Here is a 19,472-nt window from a genome sequence, read left to right on the forward strand (position 1 = left end):
AGGCACTGACCCTCTGATCTGATCCCCAGTAACAAGTAGTAGAAGACTGTGGCTACACAGGTCTAGTGTCCAGCAGTAGAGGTGTGCAGTTGTACTAGACAGATCCCAGTGTCCAACGGTGGGAGACTGTGCTTATACTGGTTTGGTCCCAGTCTCCAGCAGTAGCAGGTTGTGGTTGGACTGGATGGATGGAAGCGTGCAGAACTGTGTGAATGTGAAGCAGGGTGGGGCTGGAAACGGAGTGTGTGTCCTTAACCTTATATCCTAGGGGAGTAAACGGGTAATACCATTTAGAATAAATCTCATCAAACCTCAAGAGTTTTCTTTTTAATAGTCCTTCAAGAACACGTAGAGAGAGCCTGGCTGTCTCCCAGATGGGCCCTGGAAGGTTCCACTAAAGGTCCATAAATGAAAAACCAAAAAGACTTTATGGAAATCCATCACTAACGTCCATCGTCGAGGCAAAGGTGGTAACAGGGATTGAAATCGTCATGGCAACGGGGACGGATTTGAATCCAGGTTGCATCAAAACTGCATCTGTCTGTCTGTCTGTCCCCTGTCTGTCTCTCCTATTCGTTTTGTCTCTGTCTTATCTTGTGTATCGTTGCACAATAACAACGATGTCCAAACGCAGGGCAGAACTGGTGAAAACAGTCCAGCACTGTGAAGATCCCAGCCTCTCTTCAGCTCACGTGAACAGGAAACCGTTTGTTTTCTCCCTCCTGGAGAAAGAAAAAGTGGAACTCCCGTCTCGTCCACTCACCGCTGTCCGGTCGGGCAGGAATGCTGACGGACGCCGTCTCACCTGGTAGAACCATGTGTCACAGCGGAGGCCTGTCGGACCAGCAGCAGAACTCTGGGCTGGAGGAATCTGCAACATGAGAATCAGCAGCTGCCAGAACACACTTGTGAAAGAAGCACGAAAGCCGTCCAGCAGGTCCTCCTCATGTCTCCGTGGACGGCAGGTGGCCTAGTCGGCGGTCGGGGTGTGCAGGCTGGAGCAGGACTCCTTCCAGAGAGAGAGCGCTGCTCATCTGGCCAGCCTCCCCTTCAAGAAGTGCGCTTTCTCCCCTCCACCTCCACCTCCTCCTTTACAATCTCCTCCCCTCTCTCAGACTCTCCTCCTCTCTCCCCTCCTCCTCCACCCTCCTCCTTCTTCTCTTCTTGCCCCCCCCCCCCGTTTTCCAGCTCTCCTCCCCTTTCAAACAAGCTAGCTTAGCACCACAACACACTTCTGCTCTCCTCTGTCATGTTCTACACATTACACCACAGATCCAACACACACACACACACACACACACACACAAGTGAAATGCTTTTACATACACAACTGAAGCCCTCTCACATAAACAGTGTATGAGAGGATTTCAGTTGAACTGGAAGGTGCTCCCCAGATAGCAAAGAATCTTTGGCCCAAATATGGCCCACACCGTGGTTATCTTACGGCCCACATTTGGCCTTGAATGACGGTGTTGACTCAGGGTGAGTGTGGCTGCCTCAACTCAGCCACAGGTCCACCTTATATGGCCCACATCTAGCCCACATCTGGCTGACCTAGTATGTGCTGTAACCCAAGTCAATCTGGTTCATCACATCTGGCCCACATCTGGCCCACATAGTACAAACCCCAACTCCAGTGAAGTTGGGACGTTGTGTAAAACGTGAATAAAAACAAAACACAATGATTTGCAAATCCTTTTCCACCTATATTCAGTTGAATACACTACAAAGACAAGATATTTAATGTTCAAACTGATAAACTTTATTGTTGTTTTGCAAATATTCCCTCATTGTGAATGTGATGCCTGCAACACGTTCCAAAGAAGCTGGGACAGGGGCATGTTCACCACTGTGTTACACCACCTTTCCTTTTAACAACACTCAGTAAGCGTTTGGGAACTGAGGACACTACTTGTTGAAGCTTTGTAGGTGGAATTCTTTCCCATTCTTGCTGATGTACGACTTCAGTTGCTCAGCAGTCCGGGGTCTCCGTTGTCGTATTGTGCGCTTCATGATGCGCCACACATGTTCAATGGGAGACAGGACTGGACTGCAGGCAGGCCAGTCCAGTACCCGCACTCTTTTACTACGAAGCCCCGCTGGTGGAACACGTGCAGAATGTGGCTTGGCATTGTCTTGCTGAAATAAGCAGGGATGTCCCTGAAAAAGACGTCGCTTGGATGGCAGCATATGTTGCTCCAAACCTGTATGTACCTTTCAGCATTAATGGAGCCTTCACAGATGTGCAAGTTACCCATGATGCCATGGGCACTAACACTCCCCCCCCATACCATCACAGATGCTGGCTTTTGGACTCTGGGCTGATAACAACCTGGATGGTCCTTTTCCTCTTTAGCCCGGAGGACACGACGTCCATGATTTCCAGAAACAATGTGAGATGTGGACTCGTCAGACCACAGCACACTTGTCCACTTGGCGTCAGTCCATCTCAGATGAGCTGGGGCCCAGAGAAGCCGGCGGGCGGTGTTTCTGGGTGTTGTTGATATATGGCTTTCACTCTGCATGGTAGAGTTTTAACTTGCACTTGTAGATGTAGTGACCAACTGTGTTAACTGACCATGGTTTTCCCAAGTGCTCCTGAGCCCACGTGGTCATATCCTTTACACAATGATGTCGGTTTTTAATGCAGTGCCGCCTGAGGGGTCGAAGGTCACGGGCATTCAGTGTTGGTTTTGGGCCTTGCCGCTTACGTACAGAGATTTCTCGGGATTCTCTGAATCTTGTGATGATATTATGGACTGGAGATGATGAAATCCCTAAATTCCTTGCAGTTGTACGTTGAGAAACGTTGTTCTTAAACCGTTGGACTATTTGCTCACACAGGTGTTCACAAAGTGGTGAACCTCGCCCCATCCTTGCTTGTGAACAACTGAGCCTTTCAGGGATGCTCCTTTTATACCCAATCATGACACTCCCCTGTTCCCAGTTAACCTGTTCACCTGTGGAATGTTCCAGACAGGTGGTTTTTGAGCATTCCTCAACTTTCCCCGTCTTTTGTTGCCCCTGTCCCAGCTTCTTTGGAACGTGTTGCAGGCATCACATTCAACATGAGGGAATATTTGCAACAAGCTATAAAGTTTATCAGTTTGAACATTTAAAGTTTATCAGTTTGAACGTTAAATATCTTGTCTTTGTAGTGTATTCAACTGAATATAGGTGGAAAAGGATCTGCAAATCATTGTATTCCGTCTTTATTTACCTTTTACACAACGTCCCAGCTTCACTGGAATTGGGGTTTGTATATGCTGTAACCCAAGTCAGGCCCAACTTACGACATTTGGGCCACGTCTGACCCACACAGCAGTTGCCAGTGCCGTAACTGAGCCGCAAGTGCCAAAAGTGCCCCAGATTAGTCCAAACGTGTCCGCTATCTGGACTGAGAAAGAGCCCAAATCACAACACGGGCTCTTGAGTGGTGTTGCTACGCTGACGCCGGCTCAACAGCCTGCAAGCAGTCTTACGGAGGCGGCAGCTTGGGCTCCCCGGAGACCATCAGAGCCATGTGTCAAAGGCAACAACGATAGGGCAGCGACGGTCTCTGGTGAGGCCAGTAGAGTGTTAAGTAAAGCTGCCGCCTCGGGGAGACCGCTCGCAGGCTGCTGAGCCGGCGTCAGCATAGCGAGCGAAGCAACACCACTCAAGAGCCCGTGTTGTCATTTGCGCTCTTTTCTCAAGCACCTCCCGGTTCACCTGAAACGTCTTCGGGTTCACCTGACACGTCTCCCGGTTCACTTGAAACTGAAATGTCTTCCGGTTCACCTGAAACGTGTCCCGGTTCACCTGAAATGGAAACGTCCCCTGGTTCACCTGAAACGTCTCCCGGTTCACTTGAAACGTGTCCCGGTTCACCTGAAACGGAAACGTCCCCTGGTTCACCTGAAACTGAAACGTCTCCCGGTTCACCTGAAACATCTCACGTTTCACCTGAAACGTCTCCCGGTTCACCTGAAACGGAAACGTCTCCCGGTTCACCTGAAACGTCTCCCGGTTCACCTGAAACATCTCACGTTTCACCTGAAACGTCTCCCGGTTCACCTGAAACGGAAACGTCCCCTGGTTCACCTGAAACGTCTCCCGGTTCACCTGAAACGGAAACGTCTCCCGGTTCACCTGACACGCCTTCCGGTTCACCTGAAACTGAAACGTCTCCCGGTTCACCTGAAATGTCTCCCGGTTCACCCGAAACTGAAACGTCTCCCGGTTCACCTGACACGCCTTCCGGTTCACCTGAAACGGAAACGTCCCCTGGTTCACCTGAAACTGAAATGTCTCCCGGTTCACCTGAAACGTCTCCCGGTTCACCTGAAACTGAAATGTCTCCCGGTTCACCTGAAACGTCTTCCGGTTCACCTGAAACGTCTCCCGGTTCACCTGAAACTGAAACGTCTCCCAGTTCACCTGAAACTGAAATGTCTCCCGGTTCACCTGAAACGTCTTCCGGTTCGCCTGAAACTGAAACGTCTCCCAGTTCACCTGAAACTGAAATGTCTCCCGGTTCACCTGAAACGTCTCTCGGTTCACCTGAAACTGAAATGTCTCCCGGTTCACCTGAAACGTCTTCCGGTTCACCTGAAACGTCTTCCGGTTCACCTGAAACGTCTCCCGGTTCACCTGAAACTGAAACGTCTCCCAGTTCACCTGAAACTGAAATGTCTCCCGGTTCACCTGAAACGTCTCCCGGTTCACCTGAAACTGAAACGTCTCCCAGTTCACCTAAAACGTCTTCCAGTTCACCTGAAACGTCTCCCAATTGACCTGAAACGTCTCCCGGTTCACCTGAAACTGAAACGTCTCCTGGTTCAACTGAAACGTCTCCTGGTTCACCTGAAACATCTCCCGGTTCACCTGAAACTGAAACGTCCCCTGGTTCACCTGAAACTGAAATGTCTCCCGGTTCACCTGAAACGTCTTCCGGTTCACCTGAAACGTCTTCCGGTTCACCTGAAATGTCTCCCGGTTCACCTGAAACTGAAACGTCTCCCAGTTCACCTGAAACTGAAACGTCTCCCGGTTCACCTGAAACGTCTTCCGGTTCGCCTGAAACTGAAACGTCTCCCAGTTCACCTGAAATGTCTCCCGGTTCACCTGAAACTGAAACGTCTCCCAGTTCACCTAAAACGTCTTCCAGTTCACCTGAAACGTCTCCCAATTGACCTGAAACGTCTCCCGGTTCACCTGAAACTGAAACGTCTCCTGGTTCAACGGAAACGTCTCCTGGTTCACCTGAAACATCTCCCGGTTCACCTGAAACTGAAACGTCTCCTGGTTCACCTGAAACGTCTTCCGGTTCACCTGAAACGTCTCCCGGTTCACCTGAAACGTCTCTCATTGACCTGGAACATCTTCCGGTTCACCTGGAATCCTCTCATACACTGTTTATGTGAGAGTGCTTCAGTTGTGTATGTAAAAGCCTTGACTTGTGTGTGTGGTTTTCAGTACAGTATATAAACGAGTTAATTCTGAATACCGTCCCTCATGGCCCCTCCACACACACACCTGTACTACCTACCTACAGCCATACTGTAGGATGGGTCCACAGCAGCAGGGAGGATGACAGGACGACACTCTGCACCGCAGGTTAAATCCCCGGGCAGTATCTGGCACATAGTAGTCCCTCACACTGTCCCTGACAGGATTGGTGGTCTAGAATTTCAGCTTCCTGAATATGACCAACACGCACAACTGCCGCACACGTCTTACGACAGCATGCTGGGACAGCCTGACCAGAGAGCGCCTGTGCCGCATAGTGGACCTGTTAGATGCCGATAGGGATGTGTTGTCTTACAACGGTCTGGGTTGTCAACACGACCTCGGGATCAACCCCGAACACTTAGAATGTCTTAGATATGCCATACCCAGAAGACTCCTTATCCCTGCACGAACCGCATCCTCCCCCACAGCCGCTATAAGATGGCAGGTGTTCAAACAAATTCACCAAACCTGTTCTAACAAACGACTGATACGCTGCTCCGTCTTGTAGAAGTAATACTTTATATAGTTTTTTCCGTAATATCTAGTGTACTGGGGGTTTTTTTTGGGGGGGGGGGGCGAGGACACCCTTTTTCTCCCCGGTTGTACTTGGCCAGTCGACTCTGTGCATAACTGGAGTCCTTAATATATGTGATGTAGATGTCGTGTGTATAGATACAAGATGCCAAAGTCGACCAGTTCTCTGCGTGTTAAACCGACTCATGTATTTGTCTGTATAATATTTTGTAATTCTTGAAAAAATTTGAAAAAAAAAACCCCCTGCAGTCTACTGACTTCCGGTTTCTACCGACTTCCGGTTTCTACTGCAGCGGTCATACCAGTTTCCTGTTTGTTGGCGTGTTGACAATGGCGTATTTTTGGCGATGCCTGCAAGATTTACCATGGATGAATGCCAATGACATGGACCCAACTGTCCACACACTCCGCCCTGCAGCTCCCAGCACACGGGTCAGAAGTCTCAAGTTGTCCACGTCGAGTTACGTCCCCAATAGCTCGTTTACAGTCACGTGATTCTGATGATGCACGAGATTCAGATGGAGGGCAGGAGGTGAGAAGCAGAACGGACGAGATGGAGCTAGGTTAGCCCGAACTGAGCTAGTTTAGACGACATTATGAGAGAAAGGTGTAAACAGGAAGTAAGACATGTTGGACATGGTCCTTATGTTGGACATGTTGGACATGATCCTTATGTTGGACATGTCGGACGTGATCCTTATGTTGGACATGATCCTTATGTTGGACATGATCCTTATGTTGGACATGTTGGACATGATCCTTATGTTGGACATGATCCTTATGTTGGACATGTTGGACATGAGCCTTATGTTGGACATGATCCTTATGTTGGACATGTTGGACATGATCCTTATGTTGGACATGATCCTTATGTTGGACATGTCGGACATGATCCTTATGTTGGACATGTTGGACATGATCCTTATGTTGGACATGATCCTTATGTTGGACATGTCGGACATGATCCTCATGTTGGACATGTCGGACATGAGCCTTATGTTGGACATGATCCTTATGTTGGACATGTCGGACATGATCCTTATGTTGGACATGATCCTTATGTTGGACATGTTGGACATGATCCTTATGTTATGAAGACTGATGTTTTTGGACGAAGTGGTCGCTGCACACGCGCGCTATCCATTTCCGGTCCTCCCGACCACCACAGGCGGCGGCGGTTCCAAGCCCTTTTTTCCGGCGTTTTCGGTCAATTTCTTGCATTTTCCCGCTCATGAACAACAACTTCTGGTACTCAATACAAACTCCTTGTGGTTTCTCAGTTAATGACGCCAAACATAGTTTGTGAACGTTTGTGATAGTGCTTCCTATGTAGAATATCACTCCCTGCCCTCCATCTGTAGTTCGTGACGTCATATGCAAACAACCTATTCCGTCTGTCCATCCGTCCATCTGTTCATCCTCACAACTGTGGACGCACTGGGACACATCATCAGTGATAAACACAACACAGACATACAGGGGTGGATGGGAAGGGGGGCTACAAGAGGGAGAAGACATACAGGGGTGGATGGGAAGGGGGGCTACGAGAGGGAGAAGACATACAGGGGTGGATGGGAAGGGGGGCTACGAGAGGGAGAAGACATACAGGGGTGGATGGGAAGGGGGGCTGAGGTGGATCTGAGGGACCGAGAGGGTTGGTAGGGGGAGAGGAGGTCTGGGAGGTATGGGGGAGCCAGTCTGTGATGGGCTTTATAAGTAAGAACCAGGATTTTGTAATTGGTCCAGTCGTCAAGCCGGGTCTCGAGCTTACTGTAGCCACACCTACCGTTATCCGGCACTCTAACTCTCTTCTAGCTTCCGACACAGCTTTCATCATGTTTCTGTCTAATCATGTTGTTTCATTTCTGGGAAGAAGTCCAACCCCAGACATATCCATGGCAGCTTTGTGAGATATATATATATATATATATATATAAAACCATCTTTCACTAAACACATAATTTGAAGGTTTGTACAGCGGACATGCAAAGTGCCGCCTTTGTACGTCCTGTGATCGTAACGAGTGCCTTACTGTTCACGAATTAATTTTTGAATGAAAAAAAGAAATCAAAACAAGAAAACTGTTAAAAAAAAACAGGGGCGCAAAAGCCAAGGCGTGCAGGTTCGTCACTTTGTGCCGCGAGAGGGCACATCTGTGACGTCACAGTGACCGATTGCAGAGGTTGTAATCACCGAAGTGCGGCCGTACTGGAAAACTGACTCGAGTAAACAATAAAATGCATATGAACGAGTGTTGGATTAAAAACAACAAAACAACAGCTGTGCACCGTCGGTGGTGCTAGGGAGGGTGACGTGGTCAGGGGTGGGGTGTTTGAGCGTTTATGATACTAATGACAGAAAACGACATTTCAGGTGACACTTTTGATTTGGTTTAAAGCTGCGAAAGTCAGAAAAGAAGGCCTACAAGTTTGATGCCAACAAGTGGCTCCAGCACCTTATAGCAGTCAAGTCAAGTCAGGTCAAGTCAGGGATCGTTTGAGAGGCATCGTCACACCGAGGTGTCCCAACACACTTTGCAATAAAAAAACAGCATTAATACAACACAACTCTGTTCAAACGAAGGTGATGCAACATTTCAGTTGTGCAGGACGGAAAGCAGCACTTACAACTGTTGATTGCTGAAACCCTCTGTTCATACATGCAAGCTAGAGTGACTCCCTGCCTTTCACAAGCTCATTTGCATGTTCTGCAACTCACACATTCCACTCGGTATGTCTGAAGTTCAACCGCAGTTTGGCAGCTGTTGACTTCCGATGATCTTACTGATGTTCCAAAATGCAAATCCATGGCCTATTGTTTCCTCTTCTTTCTCACCGGAACAGTCAGACATCCAAAGGACTGGAAAGCATGATAGTCTAGACCTGATAGACTAGACTCTAGAGAGACTGCTGTTTGCTTTGAAACTGCTCATTTCAATTTCCTGAAGTTTGTGGCTTTTTTTATTTATAAATGTATTTCTAGTTTTCCCCCTTATCCCGCCCGATTAGCCCAGTGGCATATGGCCGGAACTCTTGTGGAATAACTCCCCTGGCTCACGTTTCCACAGGAAGGAGACAGGCGTAACACCAGTTTCCTTCAAACTCGTGTCGGCTGCTCTCACTATTTTACACGCTGAAGCCTCCTCACATGGATTGCATCACCTTCAGGCCGCAAAGGAGGCGTAGGGAGAATGCTTTCAGTTGCTTGGCTGCAGGCGCCCGGGTGGGCCAGAGGGGTCGCTGGAGAACGACGAGTTCCCGAACACTACACCGATCTACACCCACTATCCCTCGGGTAAGGGTGGCCTAATGAAGGCCTTACCCCGTGGACGCTCTGGCCATGGCCGGTTACGGCGAGTCTGGGATACGAACCTCCCAGCCACGTGATGAGCGGGCTGCAAGAACGGCGGTTTAGTCCGCTCGGCCACCAGGGCGGCGAAGTTTGTGGCTTTAAACCAAACCCAACATCTTACTTAAAATGAAGGCCCCCCACCCCCCATTAACATTTTAATACACAAATACACCCCCAGTGGCAGTTCTAGCTTGTATGGTGCCCTGGGAAAATCCCCCCTCACCACGCCCCTCACCCCCCACCCCAACCCCATCAACGACCAAAAACAGCACTAACTGTACTATGTATTCAGACGTTTGGAACAACACAAATAAATAAATAATCATAACATTTAAACTATATAAATATATACGAAAATAAAAAAGCAAATAAAAATAAGAAAAGCGGAGAAATTCATTTGATTTTTTTAACTTATATATGTTTATATATTGTTTCATTGTTCCTTGCGTTCTGTCATTATCTTCCAAATGTCTGCCATGCGAGGGAAGGCCTACTTTTAACGTTGGACAACAATCTGTTTGCTTGTTCATACCCCTCCTGCTGGATGAGACGTCATTTGTTTCTCTGTTGTTGGAAATAATTTAAGAATAACAGTAATAATAAAGATATTGCTGGAAACAAGATATATAAATAAGACTCAAGATGGCGGCCCGAGCAGGCGCGCTTTGCCACCGCTCGTCTGTTGTCGGCCGGACTTGCTGTTGTTTTCTGTTCTTTGTCTTCCCCGCCTTTTGTATGTCTGTCTGTTGTTGAAGTGGCAGAGTACCGCTGCCACTTCTCCCACCGTCTCGTCTTCCCCCTCCCCGTTTTTTCGGCCCTCCGCGCTAGCCGCCCAACTAGCTAACTGGCTAACCACCACTCGGTAACGTTAGCTTTACCTGAGCTCTGACCTCCTGGCTCTGCATGCTAGCTAGCGGATCTGGCTCCGTCCCCCGACCCCCGCTGGATTATGTACTTTATCTCCCCTCGGCAGGGGACACTACCCCTCTTTGGGCCATCATCAACTGGGACTAGCGTGATGTGGACGTCACCATCATGGCGGCGGCACTCCTCTTCATATGGTGAGTAGCTAGCCCTGCGCTACCCCTCTTACTCTTCCAGCGTCTCATGGAACCAACTCTCTGCTGCCCCCTTCTGTTTCTACTTACGCTACCCCCCTTATTACGACTACAGAGAATACCCTGGTTCCCCGTTTTATTAGCTTCCCTCCTCCTCCTCCCCCCTTACACTACTCTCCTGATGAACTCCTGTCCCTCAACAAAAACTACCGGCTATCCTCTGTTGCACGCACCTCCGCTCTGTCTGCTGGCCTCCTCCTCCTCTGCTGGCCCCAGACCCTCCCGTCATCTATATCCTTCCACTAACACCGATACGATATCCTACATCCAAACCCTATGCTCCCACCGCCCCCCCCTCCACTGCACCCCCCTGCACTGCTAACCTGGACAACCTCAGACCTCTCCAGCATGCCGCCACTACGTTGCCCTCTCGTTCCATCAACCTAAGACCCGACCACTAAATAACAAAGCCCTCATCCTACATGAAACAATCACTGATAATTCATTTGACTTTCTCCTGCTCACTGAAACCTGGCAACAACCTGGCGACTTTTTCTCCCTCAACGAAGCCTCCTCCCCTGGTTTTGGCTACATCTGCAGACCCCGTCCGTCCCGTCGTGGAGGTGGTCTTGCTGCCTTATTCAATCAGAACTTCAGGACCACTGAGCTCTCACTCCCCATCATCTCATCATTTGAATTCCTCTTTTAGAACCTGCTCAATGGCTGTCATTCTCATCTACTGGCCACCCACACCAAATCCATCTTTCCTGTCTGACCTCTCTGAACTCCTCACAACAGCCTGATCTCTCTCCTCACACTTACTACTGCTTGGTGATTTTAACATCCACATTTACGTATTTACCCACCTGTACGTTTGCATCAGAATTCATCACTCTATTAGACAATTTAAACCTAAGACAACTTTTCAACAACTAGATAGGTTCATTTCATCACTCATCTGGAACAATTCAAACCCCAGGATGAAGAAAATATACAAACACCAATTCCAGTGAAGTTGGGACGTTGTGTAAAACGTAAATAAAAACAGAATACAATGATTTGCAAATCCTTTTCCACCTATATTCAATTGAATACACTACAAAGACAAGATATTTAATGTTCAAACTGATAAACTTTATTGTTTTTTGCAAATATTCCCTCATTTTGAATTTGATGCCTGCAACACGTTCCAAAGAAGCTGGGACAGGGGCAACAAAAGACTGGGAAAGTTGAGGAATGCTCAAAAAACACCTGCCTGGAACATTCCACAGGTGAACAGGTTAACTGGAAACAGGGGAGGGTCCTGATTGGGGATAAAAGGAGCATCCCCGAAAGGCTCAGTCGTTCACAAGCAAGGATGGGGCGAGGTCCACCACTTTGTGAACAACTGTGTGAGCAAATAGTCCAACAGTTTAAGAACAACGTTTCTCAACGTACAGCTGCAAGGAATTTAGGGATTTCATCATCTACAGTCCATAATATCATCACAAGATTCAGAGAATCCGGAGAAATCTCTGCATGTAAGTGGTAAGGCCGAAAACCAACACTGAATGCCCGTGACCTTCGACCCCTCAGGCGGCACTGCATTAAGAACCGACATCATTGTGTAAAGGATATTACCACGTGGGCTCAGGAGCACTTGGGAAAACCATCGTCAGTTAACACAGTTGGTCGCTACATCTACAAGTGCAAGTTAAAACTCTCCCATGCAAAGCCAAAGCCAGATATCAACACCACCCAGAAACACCGCCGGCTTCTCTGGCCCAGCTCATCTGAGATGGACTGACGCAAAGTGGACAAGTGTGCTGTGGTCTGACGAGTCCACATTTCACATTGTTTCTGGAAATCATGGACGTCGTGTCCTCCGGGCTAAAGAGGAAAAGGACCATCCAGATTGTTATCAGCACAAAGTCCAAAAGCCAGCATCTGTGATGGTATGGGGGGGGAGTGTTAGTGCCCATGGCATCATGGGTAACTTGCACATCTGTGAAGGCTCCATTAATGCTGAAAGGTACATACAGGTTTTGGAGCAACATGTGCTGCCATCCAAGTGACGTCTTTTTCAGGGACGTCCCTGCTTATTTCAGCAAGACAATGCCAAGCCACATTCTGCACGTGTTACACCAGCGGGGCTTCGTAGTAAAAGAGTGCGGGTACTGGACTGGCCTGCCTGCAGTCCAGACCTGTCTCCCATTGAACATGTGTGGCGCATTATGAAGCGCAAAATACGACAACGGAGACCCCGGACTGCTGAGCAGCTGAAGTCGTACATCAGCAAGAATGGGAAAGAATTCCACCTACAAAGCTTCAACAAGTAGTGTCCTCAGTTCCCAAACGCTTATTGAGTGTTGTTAAAAGGAAAGGTGGTGTAACACAGTGGTGAACACGCCCCTGTCCCAGCTTCTTTGGAACGTGTTGCAGGCATCACATTCACAATGAGGGAATATTTGCAACAAACAATAAAGTTTATCAGTTTGAACATTAAATGTCTTGTCTTTGTAGTGAATTCAACTGAATATAGGTGGAAAAGGATTTGCAAATCATTGTATTTTGTTTTTATTCACGTTTTACACAACGTCCCAACTTCACTGGAGTTGGGGTTTGTACTTGCAGGTGCCTAAGGAGATGGGGGGGGGGTAGGCTTGCCTAACTTTGTTTGTTACTGCTGGGCTGCGCAAATTGTACAACTTTTACATTGGGTATGCACATATAAGAATAAACAGGGCACAGACTGGGCTCACCTGGAACTCTTATCCAGTCCCCTACCGATACCGACACCGATACTACCACAGTAACATGCAAGTAACAAACCCGCTGGTCAAAGCTTCACTTAGGAGATGGCTACGGTTTAGGGGGCCTTTGGGATGAAAGCATGCTAGCGGGCTTTTTCCAGTAGCAAGCAACCTGTTGTTGTTGTCGTCATGTGTGTTGGACAACACACTTCAACACTGGCATAGAGATGGACCGGTGTTGTTCTGCCACCCGTTTACAGACGGAACGTTCACCTCATCTGAAACGCTTACCAAAGACCATAACATACCCACATCCCACTTTTAGGTACCTTCAATTGCCAAGAAAATGGCGGGCCCTCCAGGATTTCGCGGGCTTTTTTGTGTGGGGGGGGGGGATTGGGGGTTGTTGCGGCCTAAAATGCCTGATTTCGCGGCGGCTTTTCTAAAAAAAATTGCACCGCATGTTGCGATGTTTTGGGGTTTTTGTGCCATGAAATTGGGGGAGCAGGTGGACGTTGCAAAAATAGTTGCGATTTCTTCATTTTATTTTTTGGGGTAAAGTTTATTAAAAATCGAAGGCCACTTGTTCCAGTGAGAATAAAACCGCAGTGTTCTGAGTGTTATAAGTGAGCTTACCACAAAAGGCTCAGGGTTACAAAACTCCTAACCAAATGTGCTTTATTTGTAAACGAAGAAGCGCACCTAGGGGCTACTCCACGAAGCAGCAACCGGGCTTAAAGTTAAAGGGCACACAACCTCGCCACCAACCACGCACACCGACTCCCACTCACCGCGGTCTTTCCGCGCCTGCAGCAGGTCTGGATGCAGCAGCACGTCCGGATGCAGCAGGTCTGGATGCAGCAGCACGTCTGGATGCAGCAGGTCTGGATGCAGCAGCACGTCTGGATGCAGCAGCAGGTCTGGATGCAGCAGCACGTCCGGATGCAGCAGGTCTGGATGCAGCAGCAGGTCTGGATGCTGCAGCAGCCTCTGTCGTGGTGAGTTGTCTTGTCTGTTGCCCACGCCTTTCAGCCATTCTCCGGCCGTGTCTTGCGGTGGAAAAGTGCTCGTCACCCGATGATTCTCGTTTGTGTTCCACCACGACGTTATGCGTGCTGCAAAACAGTTTACCCCCGCTTTGGCGCAGAGCATCCCGGGATTGCCCCGCACGGTCTCTGGCAGCACGTTTGGTTGGTAAAAGTGAGACGTTCGCGGCGCACATGTCCGCGTCCTCACAACCAGAAACAGGGGAGAGAGTTTGGTGACGTATGGCTCAGTGGTTTGCGCGGGGGACTGCTGTGATTGGTGAAACGCGCGGAAAACTACGACAATTGGTCAAATTTGCGGAAACGTCGCGGTGATTGGACAACGTCGCAAGGTGGCGCAGAATTCGCGGGGATTGGCTGCATTTGCGTTAATTGTTGCGATGGCGAAATCCTGGAGGATCCTGGAGGGGTAGAGGCTAGTTCCCGTCGACGCAGAGAACGGAAATGGAGTAGAGAACGGTCAACTGAGCATGCGCGAAATGCCTCTACCGCGCCTCCACACGCCCCGAGTAGCATCCAGGCGCTAGGATTCTAGGAAGCCCCGCCCCTACTCTGCGTCTGATTAGCTAACTTTAACCCTAACCCCGCCCTAACCCTAACCCTAACCTTAACCTACCCAAACAACGGAGGCAACGAGTACTTGCGCATGCTCAGTTAACCGTTCTCTGCATCGATGGGAACTAGCCTCTACCCTCCTGGAGGTGCTGAAGTGTTTCCCTCGTGTCCTTATCTGCCACCCAAGAGCCAGTTAGACGTTATTATGGAGCTGGAGCCCCTCGGGGAGAAACGGGTCTCTATAATCTACACACTGATACAGGGATTCAAACAGGTGTCCTGGGGCGAAACAACAACTGCATGCCAGAGGGATTTGGGTGTAGAGCTTTCGGGAGCGGCGTGGCGGAGCTTCCTCATTGTGTATACGACGTGGATTAATTCAGTTTAAGGTGCTTCACTACTCGGGGGACAAGCTTGCCAGAATCTGTCCCACCACAGACCCTGGCTGTCCGAGGCGGGACACATGTTCTGGGCATGCCCCTCTCTCGACAGTTACTGGGGACAGATATTTAATGTGTTGTAGCGAATTCGGGGGGCAGTCTGGGAGACCGTCGCCACAGCCGGGACGCGAACCCGTGTCTCCCGCTCCGCAAGCGACAACGTTAACCAGTCGACTAAAGGGTCCGACCCGTCAGTCAAGGACCAACGTGTCTACTTATCCATGCTCGTTACAGTATTCTCACATATCTGTAAACAGACCATAACCCCCGATTTTCACACAGCCATCTTTGGCGTACCGCCCCCTAGCTGTGAGGTCACAACTTTGCAGGGGAATGCTCGAGCACTTGCTTCACTGCTAGCTCGCAGACTTACTCTTTTTAACCGGAAGTGGAATAAAGTCCCGTCATTTTTGCAGTGGTTAAGGGAGGAGCTGTCCTTCCTAGACTTGATTTTTCATAGACTTTATTGAATGTACTTTTTGCCTGGTTGTAACTACAGTACTTGTACAGATGTATGTGTGTACACCGTTATATTGTCTTCACAGACAGAGTCGTCATGAGGAATTGGATTAAGAATCCCTGCATAGCCCCTTTTTATCTTCTTCTTCTCTTGAGCCTTGGGGAGGGGGGGAGGGGGGGGTCCACATATGTTTTGTTTTTATTATTGCTCGTGTATCTTGTATACCCGTTCCACAAAACTTGAAAACCGGAAAATAAAGTTAAGAAGGAGAAGAAGAAGAAGAAGAAGAAGACAGCACTAGTTGACCAAGTGCCAGCAGCAGCAGGGAGATAGGCCTCTAACAGGACATGGTCACATGTGTCATAAGGAGGGCTGAGTTAGATGTAGTATCCCCACCTGTGAGTTTAGTCAGGCGGCCATCAGGGAAGGACAAGGGGCCTGGTGTTGGATTAGTGCAGCCGACGCGATGATAATGGAGACTCTCTCTCGTTGACTCCATGTACAATCGCTTTGTCCAGCGGTGCCATTTGTCGGCCTCATACATGTGAAGATTTCTCTGTAAAGTGCAGTTTTTGCAATCTGTTGTAACGCTGCATTATGACGACATGGGGGGGGGGGGAGTACACATGTCAGACCAAGTCCATGCTGCACAGGTCAACTGGTGGTGTTTTTTCTTTTTTTTTGGTTTTTGATCCTTCACAAATACTGATGTGCCTGAACACCTCCATATTGATGATGTGGTGATATTTAGTGGATGGCTATCGGTTCTTTCATACGACGGTTGCACAGCAGTAAATGTGGATAAATGATCAGTAGTAGTAATGCGGCTTCAAGGTGGAGGTGGGAGTACATCAAGGATCCGCTCTGAGCCCTTTCTTGTTTGCAATGGTGATGGACAGGTTGATGGACAAGATCAGGCAGGAGTCTCTGTGGACTATGATGTCTGCAGATGACATTGTGATCTGTAGCGAGAGTAGGGAGCAGGTGGAGGAGAGCCTGGAGGAAAGACATTAACAGACATGGAACAGGAGAGGAGAGACACGAGGAGAGAGGAGAGGAGAGGAGAGGAGAGACAGCAACATGAGAGGAGAGGAGGGAAGACATTAACAGGAGAGGAGAGACACGAGGAGAGAGAAGAGGAGAGAGAGACTGTCCAGAAGAGATAGACAGCAACATGAGAGGAGAGGAGGGAAGACATTAACAGGAGAGGAGAGACACGAGGAGAGAGAAGAGGAGAGAGAGACTGTCCAGAAGAGATAGACAGCAACATGAGAGGAGAGGAGGGAAGACATTAACAGGAGAGGAGAGACACGAGGAGAGAGGAGAGGAGAGAGACTGTCCAGAAGAGATAGACAGCAACATGAGAGGAGAGGAGGGAAGACATTAACAGGAGAGGAGAGACACGAGGAGAGAGGAGAGAGAGACTGTCCAGAAGAGATAGACAGCAACATGAGAGGAGAGGAGGGAAGACATTAACAGGAGAGGAGAGACACGAGGAGAGAGGAGAGGAGAGAGACTGTCCAGAAGAGATAGACAGCAACATGAGAGGAGAGGAGGGAAGACATTAACAGGAGAGGAGAGACACGAGGAGAGAGAAGAGGAGAGAGAGACTGTCCAGAAGAGATAGACAGCAACATGAGAGGAGAGGAGGGAAGACATTAACTGGAGAGGAGAGACACGAGGAGAGAGGAGAGGAGAGAGACTGTCCAGAAGAGATAGACAGCAACATGAGAGGAGAGGAGGGAAGACATTAACAGGAGCGGAGAGACACGAGGAGAGAGGAGAGAAGAGAGAGACTGTCCAGAAGAGATAGACAGCAACATGAGAGGAGAGGAGGGAAGACACATGGAACAGGAGAGGAGAGACACGAGGAGAGAGGAGAGGAGAGAGACTGTCCAGAAGAGATAGACAGCAACATGAGAGGAGAGGAGGGAAGACATTAACAGGAGAGGAGAGACACGAGGAGAGAGAAGAGGAGAGAGAGACTGTCCAGAAGAGATAGACAGCAACATGAGAGGAGAGGAGGGAAGACATTAACAGGAGAGGAGAGACACGAGGAGAGAGGAGAGGAGAAAGACTGTCCAGAAGAGATAGACAGCAACATGAGAGGAGAGGAGGGAAGACATTAACAGGAGAGGAGAGACACGAGGAGAGAGGAGAGAAGAGAGAGACTGTCCAGAAGAGATAGACAGCAACATGAGAGGAGAGGAGGGAAGACACATGGAACAGGAGAGGAGAGACACGAGGAGAGAGGAGAGGAGAGGGACTGTCCAGAAGAGATAGACAGCAACATGAGAGGAGAGGAGGGAATACATTAACAGGAGAGGCGAGACACGAGGAGAGTGGACAGGAGAGAGAGACTGTCCAGAAGAGATAGACAGCAACATGAGAGGAGAGGAGGGAAGACATTAACAGGAGAGGAGAGACACGAGGAGAGAGGAGAGAGAGACTGTCCAGAAGAGATAGACAGCAACATGAGAGGAGAGGAGGGAAGACATTAACAGGAGAGGAGAGGAGAGGAGAGGAGAGGAGAGAGACTGTCCAGAAGCGATAGACAGCAACATGAGAGGAGAGGAGGGAAGACACATGGAACAGGAGAGGAGAGACACGAGGAGAGAGGAGAGCAGAGGAGAGGAGAGGAGGAAAGACACATGGAACAGGAGAGGAGAGACACTAGGAGAGAGGAGAGGAGAGGAGAGGAGAGAGACTGTCCAGAAGAGATAGACAGCAACATGAGAGGAGAGGAGGAAAGACATTAACAGACATGAACAGGAGAGGAGAGACACGAGGAGAGAGGAGAGGAGAGGAGAGGAGAGGAGAGGAGAGAGACTGTTCAGAAGAGATAGACAGCAACATGAGAGGAGAGGAGGGAAGACATTAACAGGAGAGGAGAGACACGAGGAGAGAGGAGAGGAGAGGAGAGGAGAGAGACTGTTCAGAAGAGATAGACAGCAACATGAGAGGAGAGGAGGGAAGACACATGGAACAGGAGAGGAGAGACCCGAGGAGAGAGGAGAGGAGAGAGACTGTCCAGAAGAGATAGACAGCAACATGAGAGGAGAGGAGGGAAGACATTAACAGGAGAGGAGGGACATGAGGAGAGAGGAGAGGAGAGGAGAGGAGAGAGACTGTCCAGAAGAGATAGACAGCAACATGAGAGGAGAGGAGGGAAGACATTAACAGGAGAGGAGAGACACGAGGAGAGAGGAGAGGAGAGAGACTGTCCAGAAGAGATAGACAGCAACATGAGAGGAGAGGAGGGAAGACATGAACAGGAGAGGCGAGACACGAGGAGAGAGGAGAGGAGAGGAGACTGTCCAGAAGAGATAGACAGCAACATGAGAGGAGAGGAGGGAAGACATGAACAGGAGAGGCGAGACACGAGGAGAGAGGAGAGAGAGACTGCCCAGAGGAGATAGACAGCAACATGAGAGGAGAGGAGGGAAGACATTAACAGGAGAGGAGAGACACTAGGAGAGAGGAGAGGAGAGAGACTGTCCAGAAGAGATAGACAGCAACATGAGAGGAGAGGAGGGAAGACGTTAACAGGAGAGGAGAGACACTAGGAGAGAGGAGAGGAGAGAGACTGTCCAGAAGAGATAGACAGCAACATGAGAGGAGAGGAGGAAAGACGTTAACAGGAGAGGAGAGACACGAGGAGAGAGGAGAGAGACTGTCCAGAAGAGATAGACAGCAACATGAGAGGAGAGGAGGAAAGACACATGGAACAGGAGAGGAGAGACACTAGGAGAGAGGAGAGCAGAGGAGAGGAGAGGAGGAAAGACACATGGAACAGGAGAGGA

Source organism: Lampris incognitus, chromosome 7 (assembly GCF_029633865.1).
Source record: "Lampris incognitus isolate fLamInc1 chromosome 7, fLamInc1.hap2, whole genome shotgun sequence".
Lineage (NCBI taxonomy): Eukaryota > Metazoa > Chordata > Actinopteri > Lampriformes > Lampridae > Lampris > Lampris incognitus.